At 39.2% G+C, this 20,192-nt stretch overlaps 1 protein-coding gene across 1 annotated transcript in view; it reads right to left on the bottom strand.

Moving 5' to 3' along the window:
* Positions 1–318: 318 nt before the first annotated feature.
* uts2r (urotensin 2 receptor) overlaps positions 319–20,192 on the bottom strand; it is a 79,128-nt gene continuing 59,254 nt past the window's right edge. The window contains exon 4 of the mRNA XM_080872808.1: positions 319–7,474. The gene's annotated coding sequence lies outside the window, so the exon portion shown is untranslated. The remainder of the gene's footprint in view (positions 7,475–20,192) is intronic.

The raw sequence follows: 20,192 nt of genomic DNA, 5'->3' as shown, positions 1-20,192 counted from the left end.
TGCTCAACAGGAAAAAAAAACATGTATAACATGATAAAATAGTAAGTGGGGTTAAAATCCATTAACTCCTGCATTTGATTTTACAATATATTCTATTAAAAAAATAAAGACGGTAATAGGCAGGTCAAACATATTTTTAATAACAATGTACATAATTTATATCACTCACTGTCATCACTGGAAAGCAGTTAACAGACAACATCTGTTTTACACAGTAAGGCCGCTCCAGGTGTCATTATACCCACAGGAACAATGCGATTAAATATAAATACACCATCTGCTGAACTGCACACAAACCCTTGACTGGCCGTGTTGTGATTCTTTTTTTTTTTTTTTTTTTTTTTTTTACAACACTCTCTAATTAAGCAGGTGGAGATTCATACAGTTTACTAAAGAATATCCACCCACAATGAAAATCCCATTTATGGCCACATCAGCATGCATAAAAAAGTTTTCCCTTTGAAACATTTGATTCATATTTCCCAAAGCATTAATAACAGGTGTGAGTAAAAGAGAGAACAGGCAGCTAAAAGGTCCAACCTTTGATTTTGGATATATTAGCTGTACAAATACCCTTTGCTTGTGCATTTAAAAAAAAGAAAAGAAAAACTTAGATTAGGATGGCAAATATTTGTAGTCTTGAGCTGGACTGGATTTAAGTCTAGCCTAATGTAACCACAGTTTATATTAATGGGGTTTAAACTTAAAGTGCAGCTAGCTAACTGCAAACTTGTGCTAACCCTTTTTGTTTTGAGTCCTTAGCCTTTGTATTGTGGAAAGGCTTGATCCCATCTTGGCTTATCTTCTTGACATGAAATATATTCACTGTTATAAATGTATTTATGTCAACATAACATGCTGCTGGTACAAAAAGCACAGACTCCATCCAGAAAGTTATAGCAGTGTAGCACCTACAGTGTGCTAATGCAGCACTGGATGTTTGTATGTTATTATTATTTTTTATGGGTTTATTTCTTTCAGATTAAAGATTGCATCCTGACACTTTTCTGACACAGTCTTAAATATCTGAATATCGTATTCATAGTGGGCAGTTATTAAGGAATTGATTCCCCATGGTAGTTTCACTTAAGCATACCTGAGAAGATTTGCTAACATTCTAATTACATAAGGGCTTTTGGTCCCTTATTGACAATTTCCTGTCACATTAATCTACATAATTCATCCTATGTGAATATTAAAGGGCTGCTACAATTCCAGGTAAACTCATGAGAGCTGGATTAACAATTGAAAAATCAGTGGAGCAGTAGAGGTCCCAATATCCTTTAGTCTGAGTGTGGGAGCATTCCAAACATGCTGGTCACCAATTCCAATTTGTTTGTTCCTGCAAGGCAAATGAACAGTCTTTGAAACTCTGCACCCTTTGCTTGTAATCCTTGAAAAATGTGAAGTATCCTGCCCCAAGCCAATAAAACTCTGATGAAATCATGAAGTTAAATTTTTTCAGTCTTTCGTAAACTCTCAAAAACAAAACCAAATACAAACATCGGCATGCGAAGCAGTTCTGGCAACTGATGCTGATTTTTGAAGGTGATGGAGTTTGCTTTCTGACTATTTAGGGCCCACTGACCTCTATGTTTTATAGATGAAACTGTAGATAAGGGATGGGCAATTCAAACGGTATGATTGGTTGATGATTACAGTTCAAATGTTCTTGTCATTAAAAGAACCTCCTGGCCTTGCCATAAATAACAATTGAAGAATAGTAGAATTTCTCCTTCTTTATGTGTGTATAAACAAATTTAAACAGTTATGGTTATGTGGGAATGAGGCTCAGTGCTATTGTACAGACTAAAAATCATAACCTCCCTCTCTTGTATGGGACTTGCTGTTCACTCAAAGAGTATGAAAGAAACCAAACCTTGTCATGGTCTTTGGCTTGCAGGCAGTTCCATCTGCAGCCAGAAAATAGGTTTATTTATGACATGGCAGACTCAGTCTCAAGGCATGAAATCTGGCTTTACTCTTTTTGCATTAAGCCCAGCATAGAAAACCTCCCAAAATCCAACAGGATTTCTTCAGAGGATAGATTTGTTAAAAAATGCAACAGCCCAGCTCGTCTCTTGCTGCACGGGGAATAGAATCAATAGAGATGTAACATGGTGGCTCCAACCAGTAACTCTGTTAGCTCTCTTTCTATCTTTTCCTTTATCTGAATCGAAGCCATACGATGATTAAACTGGCCCAGAATGACAATGCTGGCCTCAGGGGAGTATCGCAGACCTGAAAGAACACACACAAAAGGCGCCTTTCGCTTTTTCAGTGGGATACTGTAGAAACCGATAAGACTGCAAAGAAGCATTAAAAAGGAACGCTGACATGCAAAGGATTCAAACTATACATAAACAAAAAGAAACTTGTATGCAATATTAATAAGGGGAAATTTTGAGAACATACACGATGGCTTTAAAAAATCCTCAAAGCACATGACTGACGATATTTTCAATTCTCCAGCAAAGAAGAAAAGCTACATTGTGTCAGTTCATCCCATATTCTGTTTTGCGTGTCCATTTGATCATACTGAAGAAATAAATATATCAAGCTAAATTTTGTTTTAAGCTGTAATAATTTGAAGAGCTTCTTATGTTAGTTTATTGTGTAGTAAGTAGTACATTTCTTGCGTACTATTTTCAGCTCTGGCTTTCTGACAGAGCAACAGCGGTATGAAAAAGTGCCCCACCCCCTCGTTTTAACATAAATTAGCTGTAGTGTCTCACATTTTTGGAAAGCTGAGTTTAGTTTCACTTAAATATGACCTGCCTGACAAAGTGGAGTAGACCAAAAAATCCTCAAAAGCCAGACATCATGCAACGATTCAAGGAAACTCAGGAACAAATAACAAACAAAGTCATTAAGATCTTTAACTCTGGGAAAGGTTATAAAACCATTTCTAAAGCTGTGGGATTCCAGCAAACCACAGTCAGAGCCATTATTCACAAATGGTGAAAACATGGAACAGTAGTGAACCTTCCCAGGAGCAGCCGGCCAATCAAGAATGGTGTTGTTAATAGTATTGGTCCAGGACGAACATTGCAACTGACCAGTTGTTGTGACGTCATAGCTTTGCCCATATGGAAAAGAAATAGAAAAAACTCATAAAAGACTTGCATAAGATGTGGCCTACTTCATATAGTGAATCATATAAGGCTTATATGATTTACTCATGAAAGTGGCCACTTTCTCATTACTTTCATATATTGTTTTAGTAAGTATCCAAAACATACAAGTTTCATTTATATAATTTTTCAAGGGATCTTATATCTGTTTTCACTCTTGTATGCTTTTCATACAAGTTTTACACAAGACAAATACAAACTTTATAAGATTTATATATATCTTTTCCATATGGGTGGAATGTGGAGAAAAAAGAAATTAAACGTCTTTGTTTATATAAAACAGCAAAAATAGAGAGAATCCCAACAATCAGATGACCCCACCCCTCCATGTGCAAACACTTTGGTGACAGTGGGAAAGAAAAACTCCCTTTTAACAGGAAGAAACCTCCGCCCGAACCAGGCTCAGGGAGGGACGGCCATCTGTCATGACTGCTTAGGGGTGATGGAAGGAAATGTTTTCTTTATTAATTTGTACGTGATATTGTTGGCTTGCAATAGTTTTAACAGCTTGGCTAATGCTAAGTGAATGCTAAGACAAGGTTGTTGGTCAGTGTAGTGTTGATCGTGTACCAACATTATTATGACAGTCTAGGCAAAACAACAACACAGTGCTATCATGCCGTGCTCTAACCATATTGATGTGTTTTTAGCAGTTTGTGAATCAAGCTAAAGCTACACATAGCTATAAAGACATTTGAGACCTATTCATTCTTTGTTTTGGACTCTTCTTCACACTTTTTCTATGCAAGAAAATACAGGATATTGCAAGCCATAGCGCTAATTTAGATTCAATCCCGTTAAAGACAAAGCTAATAGGCTATATTTGTTCATCAGTTCATGGCAATCCAAGAGATGCAGTGGGGGAACAAACCCATGACTCTGAAAGCTTTTTGCAGAGGAAAACACCAGGTATTAATACGGAATTTGGCAGGAGGAAGAACTCTTAGCTCAGGTGTAGCGTGCAATATGAAATATCCAGATCGCTTCAGCAGTACAGATCGTATATCTGATTAATAAAAACTTAAAGGACATTAGATTTAAGCTTTAAATTTAAAGATTACATTAGAAATCTCCTGTTTTATTTTTTTCACATCTTTTTGAGAAGAAATGATTACACATTAACTTTTGTTTTTCTTCCCTGGATAAAACGGCAACTGTTCCCTTAACTTGCTGTTAAATTTTGTGCCAAGCTCCAAATAAAGTGGTTGCGTATCATAAGCTACATGTTGCTCTGTGTGAAACACTGAATTTGAAATTTGAAAAACTTCTGTACCGCTAGCTAGACGCTGCATCACAGGGATGAGATGGAAAAAAGGATTTTCACTGAGCGGGCTGAATCATGTCACCGCTTTAATCTCGCCATGGACCACCGGATTGCAGAACATGAAAACTGAATTTGCATGAAAGATTTTTTTTTTGTGCCCCCTTTTCCCTGTTAATGCCCTATTGGCCCCCCTGGCTAAACTTTGCTAGATCCGCCCCTGCACAGTTACCAGCCGTCAGCTACGTAGAAAAAGATCCTCGAGTAGAAAGTAATATTAAATAAATTCTAACAACAGCTGATCAAGCTTAAACGTGCTGCTGTTGTTCAGCCGCTGGTTTCCTCTTTCTGGTGCAAAGTGGGCCAAAAGCAAACTAGAGACACGGACTCGCGACAGAAAAGCCGATCAGCTGATCGTTAAGCAGTTTCATGATTGAAGTAGCAGCAAGAAGAGGCAGTCGCTCCATATATCGCTTGTTAAGCTTAACGCAGGAATGCTTTACAAACATTCAGAGATGGACTTACACACTTGCTTTACTTCTCTCGGGGATAACTTTGTCGGAGATGAAATGCCGGGTTGCTAGCGAAGCTCCACATGCTATCCAGACCACTGACAGGTCCCGCATGCCACAGCCGCTCTATCACGTGATGCATACTGCTCCGACGTGCTAACCTGAGGTGAGTTACGGTGTGTTGCAAGTTTTGTGAGGTGCTTTCGTGATATTTAATGGATCGGATTACATTTTTTATTTTTCTCCGATATCCGATCCAGTAATTTAGGTCAGTATCGGTACGTAATATCGGATCGGTCCATCTCTAGTTTCTGTAGCTTCTGTGCTCACAGCCAGAGCCATGTGTTTCAGAGAGTGCTGTTTGGGATATCTGACATCAAACTTGGCTCTGTAGAAAAAAAACATGTTTTGAATCCAGGTTAAGACCAGTCTGGAGCTGGATTTTTTGGCTAACAATATCTTTATGACTTAAAAAAGGGGAAAAGAATATAAGATGGATTATTGATTTTTATTTTTGGGCATGGCAGGAAGAGTTGAAATTTCTCCTTTTTCCTGTCGTTTTGAAAAGGCTTCTATTTAAGATGGCTTTACATTTAGAGCGCAAAAAAAATTGCACCTAGCAGCCAATCTACAACAGCCATTCAATTTCCCATCCATTTGTACAGAAATTGGCCGTAATGCAACCAGAGGGTGCAGCAGGGTTGCTCACAAGAAAGCCTCAACAAGACTGGATGAAGCTAAATGGCTAAAATAGTTATTTACACCTGCTTCTAGACAACAAAAGCACATATTTTATTTTTATTTTCACAAATACACAATCAATAATGTGTCTGCACTGAAATAAAACACTACAAATACCCATTAGTTTTACTTACATGAAAGCTGTTTTTCTAAAAGATGCCAGTATTTTGCTATTTGATGTTATTGGTTGGTAGGAATTCAAGAGAGGAGAAAAGAGGACAAGCATGACTTGAAATTTTGAGTTATTTTGTTGGAATTTTGACTTAACTCTGCAAATCAGGAAGCTGCTTACCCAGAAGCAGATGGCATAGACAAATGCGTACTGAAAATCAGGTAGTGATATCATCAATGTGCTACCGAAATGTAGTAAACATGAACAAGCTACTTTTATGCTAATGCCTGTGAGTCAGCTAATAGCACATTTCATCATTTGTAAAGCCATGCTGAGAGTACTCAGCAGTTTGAACATTTATTTATTTTACTGGGCCATTTTAGCCTTTATTCAATAGTAACAGTGTAAAGAGACAGAAAACTGGGGAGAGAGGGGAAGACATGCAGGAAGGCCCACGGATTAGAATCAAACCAGGGTCTACTGCTCTCCCTGGCCATATAGCATATGGTCACCTGCTCATCCCACTAAGCTAACCCGATGCTTGAACATTTGAACATTTATGACAAGCAGCAGTAGCGCTGGTAACTCAGCCGAATGCTGCTAGCGTAGTTGTAGCATTGCTAGCTTAGCTATAGCACTGGTAGCTAATGCCTTCCATGTTCTGCTTCAGGATAACATCGAAATGATGGTTAATTTTGGTAAGCACCTCATAGTATAACAGTCATGTTGACTACAGCGCTTCCTGATTAGCCGAGTTATTTTCTTAAACGTTTTAGCTGATTAACTCAAAACTTTGAGATACATGAGTTATGGATGGCTAAAAAAAACATTTTCAGTGGCGGAAACAAGCTTCCATACAAACCAGAGCAGATGAGCACATCAGTAAAGAAAAGCAGCTCTTTACGGTGGTTGCAGAAAATCACCACACAATGTACATATTTGGATTACACCTCCTTAGGGCTCCATTAATTTTGGAGTATCTCATGAGCGCTCTTTATAAAACAGGAAATCAAGAGAGTGGGAGTTTAGAAGTTCATAACAGCATTCATGTTTTAGCATTTACAATTTGTCTTCATTTGTAGTCGGTATCTTTTTCTACCTGCTGTTTTGAAGAACAAAACATTTACAGTGCCCTCCAAGAAGGGGTCGCAAGGACCAGCTAAAGACATTGTGTAATATTTTGCCACTTGACCAACGTAAGTACATTGTTTTTTGTTTTTGTTTTTTATGTGTTATTCAAAATCAAACCCTCGATTCCTGTTTTTCCTCCCACTTGTGCGTCAGCAGCATGTACTGTACACCTCTCTCAGTCACCAGGAAATAACAGCTTGACCTGGGCCAGCATGCAGGCTGACCCAGTGCAAGCACAGAAAGCAAGCATGGGAGAAAACCCGAAAAAATATGACGAGTCTGTGTTTTTGAGACGTTGATCTCTCTCTGTGCAACAGGAAGTTCTGCAAGTGATGAATATGCATGCGAGGGTGGTGAGGAGGGGGTTCTGTTTTGTACATTGTGTCCAACAGCACTGGTTCCTCCAGGTGTTCATTTAACATAATTGTGTCCGCACATGTTAAAAAACAAAATACTCAAGACATCTTCTCTGTCCTCAGTCTCACTTGTGGTCGAATGGAGTGAAGTGGAGTTCGGGCTCTGCTCCCATCTGTGTCTCCAATTGCTTCTTCTTTTTATGTCCCCTCACAGCGCTCAGTCATATCTGTCAGGGACACACAGGACAGAGCATGGCTATAATTACTGTGGTTGTAAATCCTCTAAAAAAAAACTTGTACATGTACACACACAAACACTTCTCCCTACATGTACACACACAAACACTTCTCCCTACTTGCACAGTGTGTCCTCTTTGGAAGCAACATGGAGGTAAAAATAGCAAAGAAGCTGTTATCAGCTCCAGCGTGCGTTTACGAAGGTAGTCACAGCTTTTTTCTCTCTCTTTTTTCAAGTTGCTTAAACAGACATCTTGAGCTCAAAGAAATCATTACAGTGTGATTTAGAGTGCACAGTAAACAGGATTGCCTGGCAGGATCAGGTTAGCAGTAAACGGTGTCTACAGTTTCAGTGCTATCATCCCTGGGGTGTTTGGTTTTTGTTCCAAAAGAAAGTTTATCACCGTGCACTATGTATAATCTCTTTAAATGAACTGCGCCTCTGGAATATGGAGCTGAAGCTACAGCTTTTCACAGACAAAATGTGTCCATCCTTATCATTCCTGCAGAATTGTTTGAAAGTCCATGAGGGTACTACGTTTCCAAGATTTGTTCCTATGGGTTATAATTGGTAGTGGAGAATCAGAATCTTGCCTATAGGCACAAAACAACTTAGTTAGGTTTGCAGTTACAAATACAGGCTCTTCATTGCCATGGTCACAATCGTAAACACCAATAAAGGCGTACAACAGACATTGTCAAGTAACTTGGACTATGGAAATAAACAGCATTATCTTGCATTAACTTCCAATGTTTGACCAACCCATCCATCCACCCCTCCATCCATCCAACAGGGACTATTCACGCTACAATGTCCCTCAGGCCATCTCCGCACGCATCTTTTTCTCTCGCGTCACAGTGTGGACTGCGAAAACTGAGATTTTCGAAAACGATGACACATTTTAGTCATATATGACTAAAACTAAGACGGCGGGCGGCATTGTACAGCAGTTTTTTTGTTTGCTCCTAATTTTGTCAGCCCTATTACAGATTAATATCAGTTTGGACATGCTCCAGATAGCTCCAGATAAAACTCGGCACTTGACATTTTGCCACGCCGTTTCAAAGAGCCGGAAAGTAAATAAATGGCAGACGAAAATGATGCAGGTTGAATGGTCTTACATTTGATGCATGCGCAGTACAGGGACATTTTCAGTGTGGATGAAACAACTGAAAACGGTCGCGGAGCGTTTTTAGACGAAAACGCTGTTTTCAAATTTATCAGTGTAGACGTAGCCTTACTCACATCACTGCTTCTGCAGCGAGGATGTGAGATACACGAGGGTTTGTGAGATACACGAGCCAAAACCTCCAAATGAGAAATCTTTTTTTCCCCATAGCCACTCCTGAACCAAGTCAACCCAAGCAATCAAAGAGTTGTTACCAGTAGGTAATGAAAGCAGAGATGAGTAGTCATGCTTATAACACTGGAGCCTCCATTTGTACCTGTACTCACGCCAACAGAAGAACTGCTGTGGCCACATTTTCGATGAAGTGATCTATGGGCTGGTTTTCCGCTTTGCTCTTAGCTTTGTGTTAATATTTAAACACCAAAAGAAAGCACTTGTGTGCATGCTGAGTAGGATAGGGATTTGTGCAAGTGTATTGGGAGGAAGCCTAAGGTATGAGAATGCAAAGCAGATCTCACTTCCTGCTCTGCTTTGGGCCAAATTACTTTGGGCACAATGGGGTGTTGCCAGACACAAACATAATTTATGAGTAGAGCCCTCTGCATTACTTCTTCTTCTTCTTCTTTTTTTTTTTTTTTTACAACAGTATATGACTATTGCTAAGGGAACAACTTTTAAATAGTTAGCTTAACCCCAGCTCCCTTTTAAAAACAAAAATCAATCTTCATAATCTGCTCTGTTGTTATCGTCTTTGCAGCTTTACTTGATGGATTTCAATCTCAGCATTGGAAAGCATAAGGTGTTATAATCATAATAATCATCTTATTCAAAAGTAAGTGCACATTTATCTGAGTTTAATCAAAAAGGTCAGAGAAATTATGCTAGAGTCTTCACAGGCCTTTTGCAGGCAGAAAATTTCCCGAAAGTCTGACCACAAATCAAGGATGCTGCAGAGAATGCACATCTGAATCCAGATGTGGAGCTCATCAGTAGAGGAGGATTGCCAGAAGAACATCATTAAAGGTAGTTACGGAAATGTGATCAGAAAGTGTTTTTTTTAAGCAAAAGACAAAAAAAACCCCATTAAATAACCACAAAATGTGTTGCAGACTCTTCAATAGTAATTTTACATTTGTGCTCCTCAGCACGTACTCTCATAGATAAAACAAGTTTGCCACATAAGTCAGTCACTACTGAAGCATCCTTGTTTGGAGACAGATAATGAACACACGTGCAGCTAATGAGTTGTGTGATAAGGAGGTTTATGTAGATTATTCACCCATTTTCATAATCCCTCATTTAACTTGAGGTGTGGGGTGGGGAACCTGCACAGGCACACGAACCTGGAAGCTCTATGCAGAGAGACCCCAGTTTACTCCTGTGAGGCAACAATATTAACTCTTACACTACTGTAGTCAACAAGTCAACATGACTGTTATACTATGAGGTGCTTACCAAAATTAACCATGGACTATAATCACTCATCATTCATGGGACTGATTCTTTTTATTGTTAAGGCCTAAAAATAAACGGTGTGAAAACAAAGTTGACATCAAGCGATGATGAGCTGCTCCTGCTGGGGTTTTTTGTCGGTTTTGCTCCTGATGTTTCAAAGAAAGAAAATTAAGAAACTGAGAATCTGGGTCCATCCAATTTTTCATGAGAAGAGAGAGGGGGAATTTCATGGTTTGACCCAGGTCTTGCTGGCAGTGTTGGGAACACATGTGAGGAGGGAGAAATAATTCCAGAGAGCCGATTGACCTGGAGCAGCATCTTGCTGTGTGTCTGAGGTAAAATAATGTTATTTTACCAGTGTTACCTGCAAGTTCTGAGCTCTGACCGCTTGTGCCAAATGCAGTGGTGCAAATACATTCTGCGAGATTACATGGTCGGCGTGAACAGCGGCAGTAAGAATGAGGGGACTCTCATTCTCACTCTCTTTTTAACATATATTTAATAATATTTTTTAAGTCCTGTCTGTGTTAGTTTAGATTTTACATTATATGTGGTACAGTATGACAATGTCTAAGGGAGGACAGGCAGGAAAAAAACTGCACAGATTTTAGGTGTCTGGTGTGTAAAGGCCTTGACTTTACACAGTATGCATTACACAATACTTTACATTATTTTTGTGTTGTTACTTTAACACGGCCTTGAGATGGATTGTCACATATTTACCATTTAACAAAGTAAACTTTAGGCCATGCAATAACATAAATCTTGATCCTAATATGGACACACACAAGACCTTTTCCTGGTGTTTTAGTATTAACACAAAGCTGAGTGCAAAGTTGAAAAGCAGCCCAAAGATCACTTCACAGAGATTGCCAAAGCAATTCCATTGTAGAAACAGGTGCAAACAGGGTACACATGAAACGAGCCTGACTGCTCATCACTGCTTTTGTTACCTGTTTGTCAGGCTCTGACTGCTTGGCCAGGGTCAGCATACACTTCAGCTTCACTGTGTACTGGCTTAGTGCAAAGAGTCCATGTCAGGTTATCAGCAGTTGTTTCAAGGCACACTGCTCTTTCTTGTCCTTTTGTGAAATAAAATTACACCGTGTGTAAAAGGTTGTGGACTCCTCCTGAAGTCAGATACCAAGTAACAAATCTTTGCCACTGTGTGATTAAACTGCAGTGTGATTACTGAAAATGACTCTATATGTGCTGTTAAAGAAAAATGTAATTACTTTATAGAGATTTACTTCCAACATTGTTGATCAAGATATATATGACTTAATTGGTAGATAAAGGATGACATGAAGTGGGAAGACTAAAGCAGAGCACTGCAGAGAATTCTGGGAGGTGAGGGTTGCATTCGTCACTGAACGCCTTGCCAATCTGATTAATTGCTGTATTACTGATTGTTCCAAATTATTTAATAACTTCATTCACTGCTGCTGTACTAATCAATATATTTTATTTGTGATGAAAACATATAGATTGTACATGCCTCAGCCAAGTCCATAGAGCAACAAGCACATAAGCTCTCGCTAATTGGTCTAGACTCTGAAAATAACACGGAGCTGCCATTACTCATCGTGTGTGCTTTGATATAAGCAGCCCTGCTGGCAGTTTGCAAATGGATTAAGACAATTAACAGATGGACTCTCCTTCACCTCACCTTGTTTTTTTAAATTGATCTTGTTTAATTGATCGTGGAGTCATGCACTGTAGTACCAGAGCAACAGCTTAATGGCATTACAACAGACAGCATCAGTTCTCTTAAGCACTTTCTACAGCTAAGTGCAACACTACTAGCGGCTTATTGAACACGCTAAATAATCATCATGTTAGCATCACCGCAAGCTTTATTGTTATAGATTGAACATTCATTCCTTTTTGGCCTCAACCTAAAATGTCTTCTCATAGCTCACATTTACCTAAGTCTGCGTTTTACCACGGTCCTCGTTGTTATTCTAATCATATGGATGTGGGTCAGATGCAAATCCATCCATTCGGCATCCGTTCATCTTTTTACAGATTTATTGCGGTTACACACAAGTAGAAAAGCCCATGCAGTTGGTGTTATATATGCCATTCCTAGTATACTGACACAAAGAATCAATTAAATTTGGTCTTTTCTGGGCTGAATAAAGGCATGCTTAAATGATGGGTGGTCCAGAATAATATTATCTGCTATTTTCAGTGTACTTCTAACTTCATTTAAATTATTAAAGTATAGACAGATTGTTTGCAATGGTCTTTTCACTTGTTCCACAGAGACACTCAATGAAGACATATTCCAGTGCAATAAAAATGACCTTTCCTGTTCGCTACATCTTGATGAACCCAGGCCCTTTGATTAATGAATATTCATCAAAGAGGCTGTGTTTTTCTCAATATCTGCAGACTGTTCCCAAATGTAATCAGTATCTCCCTCGGAAAAAAGAACAAAAGAAATAAAGAAAAAGACCGGGCACTATAATGGAATCTAAGGCGTAATTTGAACAATGCGTTTAGTATCTTTGAGATGGGAAATATTTAATTAGTCCGTTCCCAGTAAGCTCACTGTGAGAGTAAAAATTTACAAATGGTCCTCAGCTATTTTCTTTTAATATTTTACTTTGAAATAGTGATGCATAAATGTCCTTTAACAGCATGTAAAATACTTAAATACCCTAAGAAAATACTGATGGTTAAACAACTCACATTAGGTTTTTAATGCCAGATTGAGGAGGTGGTAACATTTCCCAATTGTGTGTTATGTACTGTGTGTTGAAATAGTTTATAGACCAGTATCCAAGCCTGTTAATGTTCACTGTTCACACACTGATTGCTGTGACCCCTCGAGGTACCCTAATTTCTGCTTCTTCTGGGCTATATTCTCAGCAGCATATTAAACATATCAGGTCCCCATAAGGAGAATCATGTGCTAACAGCTGTCTAAATGACTCGGGTAAAGTTTGTAGCATGCGTGCTTGTTGTTTTTGTCTGCTTCCACTTGTCTTTGCACTAGGACGATGTTGGCGTAAATGTGCAGTCATATTCGTTGTGTTCCCACTAGTGCTGTCAGCGTAAATCTCGTTAAAATGACATTACCGCCACAACGCGGCAAATCTCCGTTAATGAGTTACCGTGGATCGCCCCGTGCGTGGGGCTGGACGGCCAACACCTTAACGAGCTAACTGCGCTAACACACTAGCTCCCACCAATTGAGCATTGCGTGGCACATCCGACATACTGTTTTACTTTTGTCCATGACGCACTTACCATCAGGGTCATGCTTCACATGAAGACCAAGATAGTTTCAAACGCCAGATCTGAATGAGGGTGGGGGAGGTTCAGTTTCGGGTAGCGTTGAGGTAGTTGCCATGTTGCAACGAGCTTAGCTTCTGTCTTGCTAGCTTGCGCTGCGCTCAGTGGATCTGCGCTCGACAGTGCAGCCTAAGCAGAGTAGTCGAACGCAGATCCACTGAGTGCTCAACACAGACAGCATCGTCAGAAGAAAAGTTGATAAAATAAATAAAAAAAATTGTATTGTTCGATACATATGCGTACCAAACCGAAAGCACTGTATAGAACGGTTCAATATCGATACGAGTATCGTTGCACCCCTACTGCTTATATCTTATCGCAACGGCCCAGCCACCCCGGTCTTTCATAAACTGGTCATCATTTTCATTTTACATTGTTGTGCAATTTAATTTGCATCAAAAAAATTGTCAAAATATATAATACACGTTTTGCAGCTGTGAGTCATGACTTGGTCTCATTTGTTTTCATCACCCTAGTCTGATTCTCTTTATACCCACTCATTTCCCCACACTTCCTTTACCCTCCAGCACTGTGTTTGTCTTACTGCCTTTATCATTCCAAGGAACTAAACACAAACTAATGTCACTAGTTTCACAGGTGCACAAAAATACTGTATAATTCAAAAATTGTACTAATGGTGCTACTTGTAGGGAGAATTGTCCATTCAGACATTCACAGTCCATCGAGCCAAATTCAAAAACCATCCTGGACCAAAGTGGTGGACAGAGTAAAATGGCCATCTACCTAAGAATGTATATACAACACGTCTATTCAACGTAAATTCATTATATTATTGTCTGAACCTTTGAAACTTAGTGCTGAAGGCAACACAACGCTGAAACCAGTGCGGAGGACACAATCTAAAGGCTGGAAGAGACAAATTAAAGCAATGTGAAGCAACATAAAAGAGAAAGTAATTAAAAACAGACTTAGAATGCAAAGACAAACGGAGAGTGGAGCAAAGACAATGCAGGGACAAAGGAAGACATTTAGAAACCACAGGCGAAGAACCAAATGACGACTAAGTAACGCGATCGTGAACATGACCTGAATGTTCTAAAGCACAAAACGTTGAAGGAAATGAGCAAACTGCATTAGTCTTTGAGCTCTCATTATGCTTTAATATCTTTCTGAATATGCTGGACCCGAGCAGTACTTTTAGCTGCATTGACTTTCAAGTGTAATGCGTTCGCCTCCGAATGTGTCAGTACGTATTCGCGTGAGCGGATGCTTTTTGGATTGACGCGCATGTCAGTGTTTCCACATCCTGTATACTGGATCCATTTGACTGGAACACTTAGCATCGCCCTGCCCTGTAAAGGTAAGCACTCTGCAAAGTGCAGAACGCACACGTGTGCGCTCACAAACTTGGCACACAATAGGGATATTTAACGACATTCTCCACTCTATTGTGTTGTTTGCAGGTGCTGTGACAATTTCTGGAAGAGAGAATCATCAGTTTCTCATTCAGCCTTTCCTCTGATTCAATTTCATTCTGGGTTTTTTTTTCATAGTACACAGCAATAAGAAGTCACGCAGAGACTCAATGGACTCTTATTTGGATGCTTGGATACTTCAGTACCTGGTTTGCTGAGACTAAATGTCCAACTGATCTGCAGTAAAATATTTTAAGGATTTCTGCTTGCATAAATCATGTTTTCCACTTATTTATTTTAATACGCACCAATTAAAATGACATATAAGTGTCTAACAATGTAATAAAAAGAGAGAATACATGTTGGATATACCTAGGGTTAGCGTTAGGAATAGGGTTGGAGACCTTGGAAAATTAAAGGCGATCTATTATAATAATAATAATAATAATGGATTGCATTTATATAGCGCTTTTCGAGAACCTCAAAGCGCTTTACAATTCCACTATTATGATGATTTCCACATCCATGCTTTCATTTTTTGTGCTACTCAAATAGTTTTGAATGATTTGTTGTAAGAACCCATCCCTATGATATCAAACTGTAACTTATGGCAGGCCATCAGTTCAACTACCAAGCTTTCCATCCATCCATCCATCCATCCATCCATCCATCCATCCATCCATCCATCCAAGAGGCCCCTTACTATAGGAGTTTATTCTGCATTAAACACATGTCTTTTCTGCCAATCAGTGGGAGCTGAACATGCACTGATTAGCAGTGTTCTGTGTTTGTGAAGTTAGACAGGTGTATGTGAAGTCACCTTTAGCTCATCAGATGAAGTGGGACTGTGAGTAAAAATTCATTAGGTGGTTCAAGTAAAAGTTCTCAGATCAGTAGGTATTCGCTCCAAATAAAGCCAGCATTCATGCCATCTGAACATATGTCTTCACCTAGCTATTGGTGCTTCCATAATTATCTTTAAAAGTGCATGCAGCCCAGTTTGATAGTCAAGCTTAGAGAAGTTTCTGCACCTTAATTTAGCAGATCAGGGGCCAATTGTCTTCACTCTTTCCCTGACAACCACCCCAGTACTCTGTAAATATCCATAAAGATGTGGTTTGATGACCATTTGAATAGTTTCCTGGTTTTGGGTACCTACAAAGACAGAGACCATCCTGACTCATTCCTGATGCAAACCCAGTCATTTTGTTCTATAAGCAAGCCTGAAATATGACAGACACCACTCAGATCAGAGGAGAGCTTCAAGGATGGTCCTTAGTAGGTGTTCAAGGAGCAAAGAGTTAAAACTTGTTACCGTATGTTGCTTCAGTTAAGTTAGAGTAGCCTGATACACAGCAAAAATGCCAGTGTTGATTTTTCAGTGTTAGTAGATTTCAACAGAGTTCCGAGTTAGTTCAACACTGAATCGAGTTAAAATAACACATCGGGAGTTGATTCCTGAAAAGTGTTAGAGTGGATTTTAGTCGTTACTGCATTTTAACACTGTGGGTGTTAAATTAGACCACACCTTCATTTCCTGTGGAGATTCGCATTCCAGAATCTTCGGTCGCCATTTTTTCTTGCTGATGCGGTAAGTTTTATTCGGTTAAATATTAAGTTTTAGATTGATGTTAGAACAAGTAACATGATAACTAGTAAAAGAAATAGTATTTATATCAAAATACATCATCTTTAAGTGTCATATTTGAATTTTAACTGTTTTTGTTAAGCTGGGCTACTGCTAGCTAGAACTCTGCAAAGTACCAGTTTCTTTCCTAATATTCATTTAGCATAATCTGGCTATTGGCAGACTGTAATGAATATTACATGTTAATATATTTCACAGTTTTTATTAAATGCCTTTTATTTATTTTCGAATTAAACTGCCAAAGCCTTAGGGTCAGTGGTCTCAAACTCGCGGCCCAGAGGCCACTCGCGGCCCAAAGGCCACTTGCGGCCCACGTCAGGTGAGGTGAAGAAGTATAATGCAATTTGGCCCTTAAAGTGACTTTTTTTTGTCATTAGCCAAAAATGATTTAATATGAAGGCAATAAGGACAGAGTGTTACGGGCCCTCATGGGCAGTGCAGTCCGTGCTGCGGGGAGAACGTGGAACTGCCCCTCCCGTTGTGTGTTTGAGCGCGAGAGAGGGAGAAAGTAACAGCTGTTACCGATGAGAAATGGAAGAAGAAAGCATGTAAATATAATAATAACCACTGCCGCCAAAATGAGTGCCTGGTTGTAAGAAAGTTGTTAAGACTCGACTGTACACTGTGTTCGCTGACAGTAAAGCTACAAGCCTGACAACCCAGCGTATTTGCCAGAGGTGTCATTACCACGGTTCAGAGCCGCGGACCTGGCCGAGGTAACAAGAGAGTACAAACATGTGGAGGGATTGGCTTTGTTAGTTCAGTGAGAGTCAAAAACTAATGTGTACACTTATTTCTGCATTTTTATTTTGTTAAATATGAACAAAATTACAGCAGAAGTGCTGCAAAGTGTCTGACCAGAAAGAGAGGACCATTGTGTTAATTTGGTAGTTCAATTAAAGGCATCGGTTAGTTAAGAGTGAGAGGGGGGGATGCGTTCATATTTGCAGTTTTGTCTTGTTATACAATATTTGAAATTTAAAAACGAACAAACCAAACGCTACATTGTCAGGAATATTTGTGGGTGTTTTCTTTGTGGTTTCTTTCTTTCTTTTTTTCTTTTTTACTTCTTGAACACTGAAGTAGCCCTCCAATAAGATGACAGCTCATTTAAGTTTGAGACCCTGCCTTAGGTGAACTAGGATGTTTAAGGGTAACCTGAGAGTATTTTTACACTATAATGGCCCCTACATCTTGTAAATTGTGGAAATTTCATTATAGTGCGCATTTCTGTAGCCAGTAGGTATTTTTCTTTTTTTTTCTTTTTTTTAGATTTACATTTTTTTGTGGTAAATTAAGCATTTTCTAGTCTAAAAATGAATAACAGGGTTATATTAGGGTTTGTTAGAGAGTGGGGAGGGTTTTTATGGCTTAAAATATATAAAAAATAAAAAAATAGAAATATGGTTTCTACTAACCCCTGTGATAGTTGAGAGAATACTGTATTGCAGTCATGTTACACAGCTTGTACTACTTAAAAATGGATCAAGGATGTTTTTTCTTAACAAAATTAATTTTAACTCAGTCTAAAGAGACTAGACATGCTAGATGTTTTGCAAAGAAATGGTGTTATATGCTGGACCTTGTTCTACTCTTGGAAGGTGGTGATATGCTGGTTCCCGAGAAGAGATGAAGTAATCAAAGTCAGCTTTTCAAGACAGCCCCAAGACTCTTCGCAACTTGTGTTCAAATGTGAGGCCGTTGTCAGGTGATAAATGCAAGGAAGAGGCACTCAACTGACATGAAACATGTCAAAGACAACATGAAGGTGACATTTCAACATGGGCAAAAAGTGGTTCAAGAACCTGCCACAGCTTCTACTGTCCTGGACCTTTTCCCAAGATTTCTGGATACACCTGGCTTGGTAAGGCAAAAAGTAATTTAATGACTGCTTTGTGGTTCCTTTGTTTGTTTTCTTGTTAATGTGTTGTTTCTGTTGTTACACTTTGTGTTTAAGATTGACCAAGACTACACAATGCTGTTTTTTGGGGAGGAAGTGTCTGGTAAGTTCCTTGCAAAGTGGCCAACATTCTTCAAGCCAAGGATCATCAAAGATTGCAAAAGTCTGTCTCAGAGTACAGAATTGGATGAGCTGCTCATTTCTGCACAGAGTTACTCTGACGAGGCTGGTAAGTGTAAGTTGGAAATGGTAGATTTTGAATACATTTACAGCATTTGCTTAATTCCCACAACACAATATATCACTCATTTCTGTATGGTATGAAAAGAAGCTTACAAACATGTTAAACCTGAAATGACATTTAATGTACCGTAATTGTCAGGCTATAAGCCGCTACTTTTTCCACAAGTTTTGAACCCTGCGGCTATTAGTCAGGTGCGGCTTTTCTATGGATTGTCCCTGATTTTTGTCATATCGTAAGACGATTTGTTTTGTTTGTTCCGCTGTTGTACGGCACTACGTTGCCTGGCGGAAGGGCATGTGATCAGACACACAGTATCGGGGTTCAAGAGTGGTATGTTGGTCACATGTCCATCCGCCAGGCAACATAGTGCCGTACAAGTAGCACGAAAAACAAACTTCAAAGTAGCGCTACGCGTTCAGCGAGAGGCGTGGATGGTGTGCGGCAATAAACTTGCGAAAAGCAAGTTATGCTCAACTCCACCGGTGGAATCTGACAGCGTGGAAAAGTGTGAAAACATCCATCCATCCACCTGAGCCTAAAAGGTAGTCTGAATCTATTTTTCTGGTGTGCTGTAGGTTATTGTTATGTACTACATTTGTTACTCGTTTATGAAGCACAGCACATGTTTCGTACTTGTAATTACCGCTACTTGTACATATACCTAAAAAGTTGTGCAAATATGTACCCATAACTTGTTTTTCAAAATATTAATAAAAGAGATGTGTCTCCAAACAGCCATCTCTTTCCTGACAATTCGCTTTGTGCATATTCTCTTACATATGATAAGTCAACATTGAAACACCTGCGGCTTTTAGTCAGGTGCGGCTAATGTATGTACAAAACAGGATTTTCCCCTGATTTTAGCTTGTGCGGCTAATATTCAGGTGCGCTTTGTAGTCCGGGAAATACGGTAGTTTGAACACAAAAAAAAGTTACATAATCTTACTATTGTTATGACTCGATATCTACTTCACTTGGTGGCCAGAAGATTTTAAGTCTCTGGAAAACTGCCTTGTTTGAAAAATTATCAGGTGTCTAAAATGTCATCATGGTATTACATAACGTGGAAAAATGGCTGCTGTGGTCCTTTAAATGACAGTAATTGTGATGATCTTAATTTCTATTCTGTAGTTTGGGACTGTGAGGCGGCTGCCATCTTTTGCTGCTTAAGGGAAGGACGTCTTCAAAGATTAGCACATCAGATGCTGCTCACCACCTAATGAAATTCATCATGGTATGCTTTTTAGAATTGTATATTTCTCTTTTGATGAGAACAGATGCTAATTATCAAGGGCTGATATTTTAAGATGGCAAGGTGATCCAACCTGCAGCAGATGTATCTATCGCAGACAGGCTTGGTGTTGCAGGACTGACATGTCATTGTTTCTATTAAAACTAAATGTACACATTGAAACAAAAATAATTGTGCGCGCGGAGTGAAACATTTTAATATTGTCATAATTTCAAACAGCAATGCCTCAACATCAGATTATCAATTTTGTTTAATGTGAATCACTTGGTTTCTTTCTCTCCCTCAGGTGGGAGGTAGCACAGAGGCTTTTCTTAAGGCCGGCCCCACTCAGCCATTCGTCCTGTGTGTTGGAGAAAGAAAGAACATCATCCAAAGTTTCTACCCAAAGTTTCTACAATGT

The sequence above is a fragment of the Rhamphochromis sp. 'chilingali' genome, assembly GCF_963969265.1.
Source record: "Rhamphochromis sp. 'chilingali' genome assembly, chromosome: 22".
Lineage (NCBI taxonomy): Eukaryota > Metazoa > Chordata > Actinopteri > Cichliformes > Cichlidae > Rhamphochromis > Rhamphochromis sp. 'chilingali'.
This window is presented reverse-complemented; position numbering and strand designations above follow the sequence as displayed.